Genomic DNA, 12026 nt, shown 5'->3' on the forward strand with positions numbered 1-12026 from the left:
TAGTTTTTTTTTTTTTATTAGATAGTTTATATTATTTTATTGGGTTGTATTTAAAAAATAAAAATTGAGATATGGGGTGAGTTATAAAATGGATTAGTAAAATAGATAAAGTAGTGTTTGAGGATGCAAAATAGATTTTTTTTTTTTTTTTTTTTGGCAACCCCTAGATACTAGTGCTCTAAATAAATTAACTTGGCTATTCATGTCGGTAAATTTAACTAATGAGCTAAATTCAAGTTTTGGTTACAACTTAATGAGTCAAAGCATAATGTGAACAATTATAGTATGTCACATCAATATACCTCACATGCTTTATTATTTTTATTTTTTCTTTTTCTTTTATAATATGATAGTGTCTACTTCAAATTTGATGGTTGATTCCGTCACATCATATGATAACATATGTTTCTTTTATATATATATATAGAGAGAGAGAATAGATTACATCATAAAGAAAAGAATTGCATGGTTTTGATCTGGATACAATAGAAGTAATAAAGATCACAATGCTTTGATCCCTAGTTCCAATCTAGAAAAAAAAAATTACAACACTTCAATTCCAAGTTTTGTTCTTAGTTTGCGTACAGCATCATTTTTGGGATTAGTCCGAGATTACTCTCACTTATTTTTAAGCATACAACATCGCTTTTGGTCTGACTTTTCTTTTTCTTTTGTTTTTCTTTTTTTTGTAAGAGATTAATGATGTGGCATTTTGTGATAGTGTAAGGGTCTATTTGGCACTTAACAGGACTGCTAGCAAAAATTGGCTGTTGCTATAGGGCACTTTTGAAAATAAATCCAAACATTAAAAGGTAAAATAAAATCGGCTCCAAACTTTAAGGGTCAAAAGCATACTTTAATCACTAAAGATTGAGCATACTAAATATTTGTATATGTTTGGTCCTGTTAGATTCTATATATCCAAACTTAGGAAAAAGGGATGAGAGATTTCAGGGGGAAAAAGAACCAGTTCACCCTGGCACAATTGATTTTTAATTGATCCCAAAAAATAAAAATATTACCGGAATAAAATTTCAAGAAAAGTTTTAATATATATTTTTTTGGTATGCTACTGGTCAAAAGCAAGATTAAGAGTTAGGGCCAGGTGACACCTATATAGGCCCTATTAGCATGAAAAGTTTTAATATATATTTTTTTGGTTTGTTACTGGTCAAAAGCAAGATTAAGAGTTAGGGCTAGGTGACACCTATATAGTCCCTATTTGCTTATTTTTAGAGAGCAGTTGAACTGTCTTGATTATTAATTGTAGGGCGACTCTAATAAATTGGTGATGAAAGTTGATACATGGCCTTCTGAACTTTTGATGTCCTCCAAGATGGTTTCATTGTTACTTCTTGCGTACAAGTTATTTGCTTTTAGAAGGTAGCCACCTTCTATGACTCCACCATTATTAGCATAATTGTTCTGTATCCTTGTCTGTTGTCCCCATGCTGTGCATAATGTTCAAGGTGTTTTTTAGAAAGTATAAATTACACAATTTTATTTTTTTTAGCCTTTAAGTAATTAAGTTTGATTCAATATTATTAATTCTATTTCGTTCCAGCGGGAAATACTGTGCCGGTAAACAAACCAAAACAGTAACTCACCCTATTCCACTTCGGAAAAAATTTCGAATCATTTCGGTCAATTTTGGATGTTTCGGTAAATACCGGCCGAAATTCAAGATTCGGCCGGCATGAAGTTTGTGCTTAAAAAAAAATTTGTTCTTAAAACCAAAATAAATTTGCATTCTGTAAACCAAAAAACCTTAAAAGGAAAAAAAAAAATGAAAAGAAAAGAAATGAACAAAGATACCTGTACAGCTAAAAAAAATCGTATTGAGAAATTTGAGAAGAGGCACTGCCGCACTGGTACTGGTAGAAGACACAAAAGTTACGAACAAGTGTAGATAAAAATGTGATAAAATTTAAAAGTATGAAGCGTGAAAATCGAGTAGACAGAAGACGTGTGTGGCTAAGAATAAACAAGAAAAAATAATTAAAAATGAAAAGTAAGTAATATATGTCTAGTAAGGAAAAATAATATTATAATAAAAAATAATAAAATGTTGAAAATTGTGTTGTATTGGGCAGTGTACTTACTCAAAGAAATCAAGTCATTGTCCATCCTGTAGTAATTTTATTATAATTTTTTTTTAGATTTTAGTTCATTTTTTTTTTTTTTAGTTTTTCATTTTTACTTAAAAGACCCAAATATATTATTAAGTTGCTTAAATTTTGGACCAAAATTTAATTTTATTAGCATAAAAAATTCAAGATAGTCTCAAAACAATTTTTAAAGGTAAATAAATATAAAATTTTAAATTATTATTGTAAGTGCACAATTTGTACCCAGACCCAAAAACAAGTGATGGGCTCAGGCCCAAAGAGCCTTATACAATGAAATTTGTAGAGTATGGGTTTGAAACCTAGGTTTGGGATGTTAGAAGTTGATCAACAGGCTAGAATGCCGCAATCTATGCAAGTGATAGATGAATACGACAGGAAAACCCTCTTCGAACGTAAGCTGAGGACAATTTGTATAGTATTTCTTTCTCTAAGCAAAAGATTACAATTTTTAGTTTCCAAAAAAGAAGATCCCCCTCTTCTTTCCTCTCTTGTCTTCTTATATCCTTCTTCTTCTTCCCTGTTTCATCCACGTGTAACACAAATCTTCCTCTCAGATACTTGTCTCATCCACCACTTTCTTAAAATCTTCAAATAATAGCTGGAAGGCTGAATGCTACTGTTCAGAGGTCATTTCTCCATTAATGCGGCCAGGGAGATAGATGCAGGGCCTTTAATGCGGTGGTAGCAGCTTTTTCCTCAGATATTTCTCACACATTCCTGCTTCTAAAGGGTGCTTGGATCACACCTTTACCCAACAGATCTTCCAGAATTCTGCCTCTAAACCGTTTAGCAAGTCCCAGGGCCTTTACTGAGCCTGTCCGATGAGATACTCCTCCTCGAACAACTCATTGGACCACTATAGTGCGGACTGACCTGTGGGCCTAAAGACCCTGATTAAACAAACTTGTACCAACTAATCAGACTCAAAGCCCAAACGTTTATTCAAGCACTTTTACCCCCCACAATTATATATAATTTTTTTTTTCAGATCAAGGTGGTCCTGGGACCACCCTGACCATGAGGTGGTGCCGCCACTGAAAGGCTTCCATGATGGTTAAAAGGGTTGCGGTGTCTTATCTTCTAGGTGGCCAACAATAACGTCTTGATTGATTTGCTTGTCTTTTCTTTTGGTTTTTTTTTTTTTTTTTTTTGCTGAATAAAAAAGGGGGTCTCCAGTGTGGGCTCATCAACCCCACGCCACGTGACGGGATTTGCCTGTCTTTTCATTTATGACAAAAGTATCTCCATAAATCTATTAATATTACATTAGTGATAGTATACAATATGCGTATCATGGGATATATAGCTAGAGTTTTTTTTTTTTTTTTTGAGAAGGATAATGCTAGAGAGTTGATTATTCATATTCACAAGTCACATTCATAAGTAATTGATTATATATGTGTCAACACTAACCGAACACGTTTATTAAATGAGTTACGATTCTTCAACTTCAACATGACATGTTTATTAAACGCGTCAATTGTGTAAACCTATTTTATCATATTTTAGTATTAACTCAATTAATCTAAACTATGGAAAAATAAACAAATAGATTTTTTTAAAATATAGAATTCAAAACTATCACAAATAATCGTTCAAAGTGAAAACATATCTCAATATTAAAAATAATCAATCACAATGTATCAAACAAAATAAACCACAATAACTATTAAATTTTTATATCTAAAGTTTTAAATGGTATATTAGTAAAATGACATTTAGTTAAACAGGTCAAATTTTGTGGGTTGGACACGAAAACGACAGTACAACACCTTTAATAAACAAGTCAATCATAACACAAACGAGTCAGTCGTGTCAACTCGAATATAACACAAACTTGTTAAGTTATTGCTAACTTTAACATTATACACTATGTGTAGGGGGAAAAAAAAATTATACACTGTAGATAACATTGAGCAAAAATATAAAATTTTGAGGGCACGTAAAAAAGTAGAAATTTACATTTTGTTGCTACAACTTTATGAGACCACGTAATTGTCCTGGCCTAAAAAAACAGAGAAGGAAAAAGAAAAAAAAAAAAAAAAAAAACAGACACGTGAAGTGAAGATAAGTCTTTCCTTCTATCCACTTAAAACACCATCTGAGCTCAATTGGCTGTATAACATTTGAAGAGGAGAGTTGTCTGAAAGGGAGAATCTTCTGCTACACTGCTGCTTTGCAACTCGGAGTTTTACAATGTTGTGCATCCAATTCCATGCTCCATTGCTTCCCTTACAATCACAGCTCAGACACAACAAACATCCGAGGACACCTCAGCTGCTTGGGCTCTCTAGCTGTGAAGCCACTCAGTTTTTTCCACACAGGCCAAACAATCTTTCTCTACTGGCTCCGAGGACCAACGCCATCCCCAATTCTCTTCTTCTTGCTGCCTCGTCCGAAGTCAAGCCCGGAGGAGACATATCGGTCCTGCTCCCAGTCAGGTTGGCCCTTTTCACTCTCCAATGCTCTCACCTCATAAGCAAAATACTCCAACATTAAACAGCCAGTAATTCAACCCATAAATGTCTTTGATATGTAGTTTAGTGTTCCATCAAGATTCATACTAGTGCATTTCAATTACAATTGTTCACTCTCTTTCACTTATCTGTCACAGTGCGGTACTTCTCTCTGCATACTTCCTAGCAAATTTCATTGTGCCGACATTCATCATGAAGGATTTGGGCTTTGACAAGGAAGGTAAAGAGCAGAAGGGGAATGATGATAATTCCAATTAAGATGATATAACCAGCACAACTAGCAGTCAAGTAAGCTCAGAAACTAAGGTGAAAGCATGAGGTCAAAAAAGACGGGCATTCTTTCATGTGATATCATCATTATAACTGTGATTGTAGTAATAATACTATCGCTCCAAAACTTCTGTTCATGATTTACCACTCTCCCAATTTACATTCATATTACTAGCAGACACATTTTTAAATACATGGGGTCCTAGACGACATCCCAATCTCGCAAAATTCAATTAACAAGTAGAACTAACTTTTAAGAACTCCCAAGAGCAATTCCATTTTCTCATTCCTTCTGTGTAATCAAACAAGAAATTCTTTCAAATGTTGCTAATGGTATCTAAAGTAGCAGGTTTTTCAAAATAATTTACAGTTACCTGCAATATCAAAGCATGTTGCTTAATCTAATATATAACTCTTAACTAATAAAGGAAGTTGTAAATAAATTTGTCAAATGCAGTAACATATTATATTTTGAGTTTTGAGGAGAACAGAGGAGAAAATGATTGAGGAGATTGTGTTTATACACACACATACATTTATGCTTGCATGTATGGAAAGTGTAGAGAGGTAATAAGATGAAGACTTTTTATTTAACACAGTATTTGCAATGACCATATTTTGTTTATCCCGACATTAAATGTAAGTCTATGACCTTTTTATTACTTGTTTGCAAAGTTAAATGTCACAGTAATCACTCTTGTATATAGTTGTTTGTAGATTCGCTTCCCTCTTGTATATAGTTGTTTTCTTTTTCTTTTTTTGTAACCTTTGGCTGCTTTTTTTTTTTTCCCGCATAATGCAGACCTTCTTTTATAATACTTTTTCCTACCTATCCAAAAAAAAAAACCCTAATTATTGCATAAAATCCACTTTTGCATTTCTGTACTTCCATTTATAGAGCTGTCAATTAAAATACCATGGAAAGCACAAATGGTTTTCACTTCTGTGACACATCCAAGACCTATATGACCAGTTCATCATTCTGCTGTCAAATGACACTTATAATGGCTAATAAATGTTTCTGGTCCAACCAAACTATTTCATATATATCAGTGTCTTGCAGACTAATAAAACCCACCTGGCAAAGGTCATCAACTTTCTCACTCCAGAATCTGCCTTGACAAGTGGCAACAACGTAGTCTTACACTCATAGAACAGCTTTGACAAATTATTATTAGTGGACAGCATAGCTTCGGCAATAACAAATCCTAAACCAAGTTGAATATTTCAGAATAAAAGACATGATTAGCACAGCATAAAAGTGATAAATGAAGGCTGAACTTGCAAACAGTGTGTAAGAATAAATTGCCACCCCTAATCTTGTTAATAATGTAGAGATGGTACATTAGTAATACCAAATTGCAGGATCATAGATCTGCTCAAACAAAATCAAGATGAAATATATATTTTATGGAAAAATGGATCTCAACCAGACAGCAACAGGTGAATTGCCAATTATTCTTTTTTTTTTTTTAAATAAAAAAAGGGCAAAACAAATATCTATATCCAAATTTAGCCAGGTCCATTAATCAAAGTACTGGTTTTTAAGGGACGGCTTTTAAGGGATGGCTGTTAAGTATGTAGAAAGACTATGACTGTGCATTTCTTCATCATCTATCAAAGTACCATCTATTGAAGCCCACAAAAACTGTTACTGACTTCACTTTTATATTCAAAAAATATTAAATTCACTAGAAAAAGGAGGGGGCAAAAGCCTTCAAAGGATCTGCGTTTCTCCTTATGCAGGCAAGGATTAAAGACTGCTCCAAGAGCTTCAAATTTTTTACCTAATAAGTGTGACCCCTGTCTATGAACACTCCACCCTTACACATGCAGGACAGGTATGAGGGTAATAGTTTTATTTTTCATACATGCCAAAGATTTAGTTATGCGTCTTGATCAATCTGACTATTCTTCATTGTCAAAACTGCTTATAGATCTCAAACATATTCTTGGTGTTAAATTATGAGCTTTAGAAAATATATATGTCATGACAATATTGGCTTGTATAAATTTTCCCCATGTTTCCATTCTGTTATCTTGCTCTACCCACACAAGTTAGTTCCAGTTTATTATGCCAATTCTTTATTTCTTTCTAACAAGAAGTAAGTTGTAACACCACTTTGGCAGAATTTCTTACATATTTTATATGTAGCAAAATAGAGTAACCTTACAGACAGGAACCATATGAAGCTGGTTCAACTTGATGCCTAAAACAGTACACATAGACAAAGAATTAAGCATATAGAAAGCTACCTTAGCTTCAAGATCATTTTTCATGTTCAGCAGGTACAGATTTTCATCATAAAACGGAACAGACGTGGCTGAGTTTTCAACTTTTTCAGTATCTTCAATGCCTTTCCTCCCAAATTTAATGCTCCTGAATCTATCCTGCCAATCCTGCTTCGTCCCTGTCAGTGAAGGTGTCCACCTCAAGTTCTTCGATTCATTGGAAACCTATACATTGTTGCTAATAGCTACAAAAATACCAACTCACATGATATTACCACCTCCCAATTATGAGAATTGAACACTATAAATATGTAGAATGGATAATCTGCTTAATTGCTGTAAAAATGTACAATTGAGTTGGATTAATATGAGATGATAATCAGGAAACCAATCCTCATTGGATCTCAAAAATCAGGTACAAAAAGAGTGTATTGATAATTTCAAACTCAGACAGGTTTCTAAAGTAAGTTTATCATGGATACTGCCTAATGCCTATTAGCTTGATGCGACATTTATAATTTTTGACATATAAATTCTTAATAACTACATAATATATTAATATGGGCTAATTTGTGCACAATATACACTTAGATTTTTGTATATATAAACTCTGAATCAGGTTACTAGCAAGACCTAGTCCACACTACTGTAGTGTGACAAGGGAACATGCTCACTCCCCCAAGCATTGCCATTCACTTTAGCAGTCCTCAAAACACTACTTAAAAAAAATTTACTTAAATGGAGTCACTAACCTCGTTGGTCTTAAACTAACTGAGCAACCCGGAACAAGAAAATAATAAAAACATTAATCACAGAGAAAATGAAGGCACACTTAAATGTATGAGCTAGTCACTAAGACAGATAGAGCAAACAGCACTTAAGATTACCAGGTACAACAAGGTGACCAAAATTCCACACCTGCCCAAAGCCTTTCTGTTGAAGTAAAACCTGCTCTCATGATAAAAAGATAGAACATCTTATAAATCTTCTCAAAATTGAAAAGTAAACCCAAAAAATAGAATAGCCCAAACACCTGAAAAATCAACCATGATGAACAATATTTGATGAAATCAAATCACCCATTAATCAAAAATTGTTCACACCAAAACATCGTACATTTTTTTAAGTTACACACGCACCCAGTGAGTTTTGTACCAGTGACTTCATCCTCAATCTTACCCTAATAAAAGGGGTAAAGGTAACATTTAAAACAGGTGCTCATTGGCCACACCAAACCAACAAATTCCAAGCACATTTCACCATAAATTTGACTTTCTCCATATAGGCAAGCAAACCCAATTTTCTTTTTCAGTAAAGTGAATCATAGTAGAAGTGTAGAACTATAAACAAATATAATGAAAACAAAGATCAGTACCTCTTTCTCTGCAATGGAGAAAGGAAATTCTAGAAGTAGACACCACAGGTCGGCTCGCCTGTAATGACTGGGCAAAAACCTGAAACAAAAGCACATTAATTATCAGAAATAAATCAAATTTAAGAAACAAATCCTCAAATTTCCAAACTATACAGACCATAAACACCAGATTTTGAATAAACAGAACCGCGCCTTATAACACCTGACATCATTATTATGTTGATAGCTACTTTCATAGTCAACAAATTGAACAATATCAATATATAACACAAACATAATCTGAATACAATTAAGCAGGGGCATTGAATTGTTGCTGTGAGTGCTGTTTGGCAGCGGAGAAAGCAAAGTAAAACGAAGGAAACAGAAAAGGAATCAGAAGTTTGAATCTGAAAGCTTTGAAAATGAGAAAGCATACACACCTTTTGTAGTCTTTCAAGCATAACCATGGCTATGTACCGATTTCGTAGTTTCGTGAAGGTGATTTTTGCGATTTCAAAAAACCAAAAACTCAGCAAAATCGATTGCAAATATCTTTTTTCTTTTTGCTTCAGTTTCTCATCAACCAAAAAAAAAAAAAAAGGAAGAAAGAGAGAGTATGAATGGATTATAGAATTGACAACGCCAACTCCCGCCATTTTTTTTTCTTTTTTCTTTTTTAATAAAGGTTTAATTCAAACGAGAAAGGAAAAAGGATAAATTAAGGATTTAAAAAATAGTAAATTATACTTTTAACTAGCTTTTTTTTAAAATTTAAAATTATTTAACTAAATTTATATTTAAAATTATTTAGCGAAAAGTTTCTCAAAAAGAAAGTGGTATTTTAAAAAATTTAAGAATTTATTTGAAAATATTTTAGTACATAAAATGATAAAACTCAAAACATAAAATTTTGGATGTAAAAAAAAAACATAAAATTTTATTATTAGTAGTATTGATAGATAATAAATGTAAGAACAAAACAAAACAAAAATGTCTAAAATAAAATTAAATGGCTGCTGCTATTTTCGTAATTGACTATTAATTGGTCTACAATAATTATAAAAGGAATTTAAGGATTTCTTTTTTAATTATTTTTTCCTATGCGAAATATTGAGATTTTTTTCTGCTAAGAGAAATACTGGATTTTTTTATTATTTATTTGATGGATGAAAGAGTGGAAAAGTTTAATATTATAGCAGTGGTGGGTTATAAATTAACTAAGTTGTTCATATTCGTTTATTTGATAAATGAGCTAAATTCAAATTTTAGTTATGAATCGATTATTAACAAGTTAAACTTAAATGTAATAATGCATTCATAAACAAGTTTTTGAGTATAAGACTTGATTTAAGCATGTGTGTTTGTCAGTTTGTGTAAAAATTACATTTATATAGAATTAATAATCAAGTTTGTAAATAATTTCATAAGATATCATCAAATTACTATTTGTGACCTGTTAATAATACAAATAATTCCATTTTAGTGTAAAAATTCTTTATAATTTTTATAAGTTCATAAATGGAAAATCATTTTATTAAATTAACTCAAATAATATAATTTCAACTATCTTCTATTTCTTAATTATGAACATAGATTTATGAAAAAGTAAAAAATGTAGTCATAATTTTTAATATATATGAGAATAGAATAACTTTAATCAAGTAACCATGAACAAACTCAAGCATATATTAAAAGAAAATAAGTTGAACTTGAACATATAATCTAGTTAATTTAGTGATAAACTTGAGCTCGGCTTATATTTAACATAAAGTAAAATGAATAATCCTAAACTATTAATATTTGGCTCGACTCATATCGTTTAGTGAATTTATTATATTTCTTGTAATTAAAATGATTGTGATTTTTATGTAATTGGCCTACATATTGTGTTACATAAAAGAGAAATCTTACAATACCCACATTTTTTTGCGTATTGCATGATGACTAGTAAATAGTAATAGAATCATAAATTATAGTATGTCAGATCAATACACCTCACATACTTTATAATTTTTACATTATACTATGATAGTGTCTACTTCACATATGATCATACATTTTGTCATGTCATATGATAACATATGTTTCTTTATTTATATATACACACACACTAGCATGTAACTCCATGCAAATGCATGGATGCATTTAAAATTTAATATAAAGATATAAATAATTAGTTAAATTAATTTTTTTTAAGCATGTAGCACATGCATTCATTCATACATATAGATACATTTAAAATTAAACACAATTTTTATCATAAAATATAGATAATTAGTCAAATTATTTTTTGAAAGTAAAGATAATTAGTCACATATTAAAATTCTTACGTAAATTTAATACTACTTATAATCATTTTTTTTTCTAATTTTTAATAAGATAGAATGTAACACCCTAGCCCACCTTAAAATATATATATATATATAGAGAATACATTCTGTCCGGAGGTGGCGTAAAAGAGCTGCTTTATGCCACCAACAATAAAGCGCCACGTCACACAAAAACTTTAAATTTAATACACCTTTTTCCACACGATTATAACCCACATAATATCCCAAAACCCAGGGATGTTCTTCTCTCTGACCCCTCTCATCTCTGTTTCTCTCTCCCTCTCATCAAAACCCAGCGACGGTCTTCTCCCTGCACCCACACCACCTCCGATCTGCCATCACCCAACGATGATGCTCCAACAACCGGCTGTGCATTTCAGTCACCCACCTCTGTTTATTAGATAAGGTAAAATTTTGATATCCCTTTCTATAATTGAATTTTTTTCCCCCTTCCTTGCTATAGATCACTGGTAACTGTAGTTGGGTATGGGCCTCTCTCATTTTCAATTTCTCTCTCTAATTTCTTTTTTTATTTTTTACTTGAAACCCTTTGTCTTGTTTTGTTTCATAACTGGGTTTTATTAAGGAGTGTAAAGCTTGATAATTTTTCTTGGGTTTGAAAACTGGGGTTTTTGGGTATGGCCGAATGTGCTGTGATTGAATGGAAAGTGCCCTGCGGTTGACAAAATTACTAAGAATAAATTCCAAATTTCAAAACATTGACAAAATCTTTTATTTTTAAGTTATATGCTGATCAAATTTCATATAAAAGTTCAAAAAACTATTTTTGGAAGGCATGACTGATTTGAATGCCTAATGTAAGTTCTCTGTTGAATTTAACGCCATATGCAATTTTTTTTTCTTTCCTTGATTTCTTGTTTTTGTCCAATTGGTGCTCCCTGTTGCGTTTATCAATTTACAACAATTTAGAGGAACTCATGCCTTAGCCAATCTATGAATCTTACTTTGTGCACATGTCTTGGTCAATCTGTTCAAAGGTTGTGTTTTTGCTTTTAATAGACAAAGGTTGTGATGTTGATTTAATTGAAGCAATAGATTTTGGAGGTGAAAACTAAAAAGTTAAAAAGCCAAATTGAGCAACTATATTTGACTTAGGAGAGAATTTGATCAGTGACAAGTGACTTCTAATGGTCTTTCTATAATTCTATTGGTGAGAAAAAGTAGTTGTGCCTCCTAAAATATGAGAAATTGAACAAAGATTTTATTTCCTTAA

The 12026-nt window shown here is 31.8% G+C and overlaps 1 long non-coding RNA gene across 2 annotated transcripts; it reads left to right on the forward strand.

Moving 5' to 3' along the window:
- The first annotated feature begins 4227 nt into the window (after positions 1-4227).
- On the forward strand, positions 4228-7472 carry LOC142638702 (uncharacterized). Of its 2 annotated transcripts, XR_012845044.1 has the most exons (3): positions 4228-4570; positions 4744-4912; positions 7166-7472. It is a non-coding gene; the product is annotated as an uncharacterized LOC142638702 (long non-coding RNA). The 2 variants fall into 2 exon arrangements; XR_012845043.1 differs by lacking the exon at positions 7166-7472 and having other exon boundaries at positions 4744-5133.
- The last annotated feature ends 4554 nt before the right edge of the window (positions 7473-12026 follow it).

The sequence above is a fragment of the Castanea sativa genome, chromosome 6 (assembly GCF_040712315.1).
Source record: "Castanea sativa cultivar Marrone di Chiusa Pesio chromosome 6, ASM4071231v1".
NCBI lineage: Eukaryota > Viridiplantae > Streptophyta > Magnoliopsida > Fagales > Fagaceae > Castanea > Castanea sativa.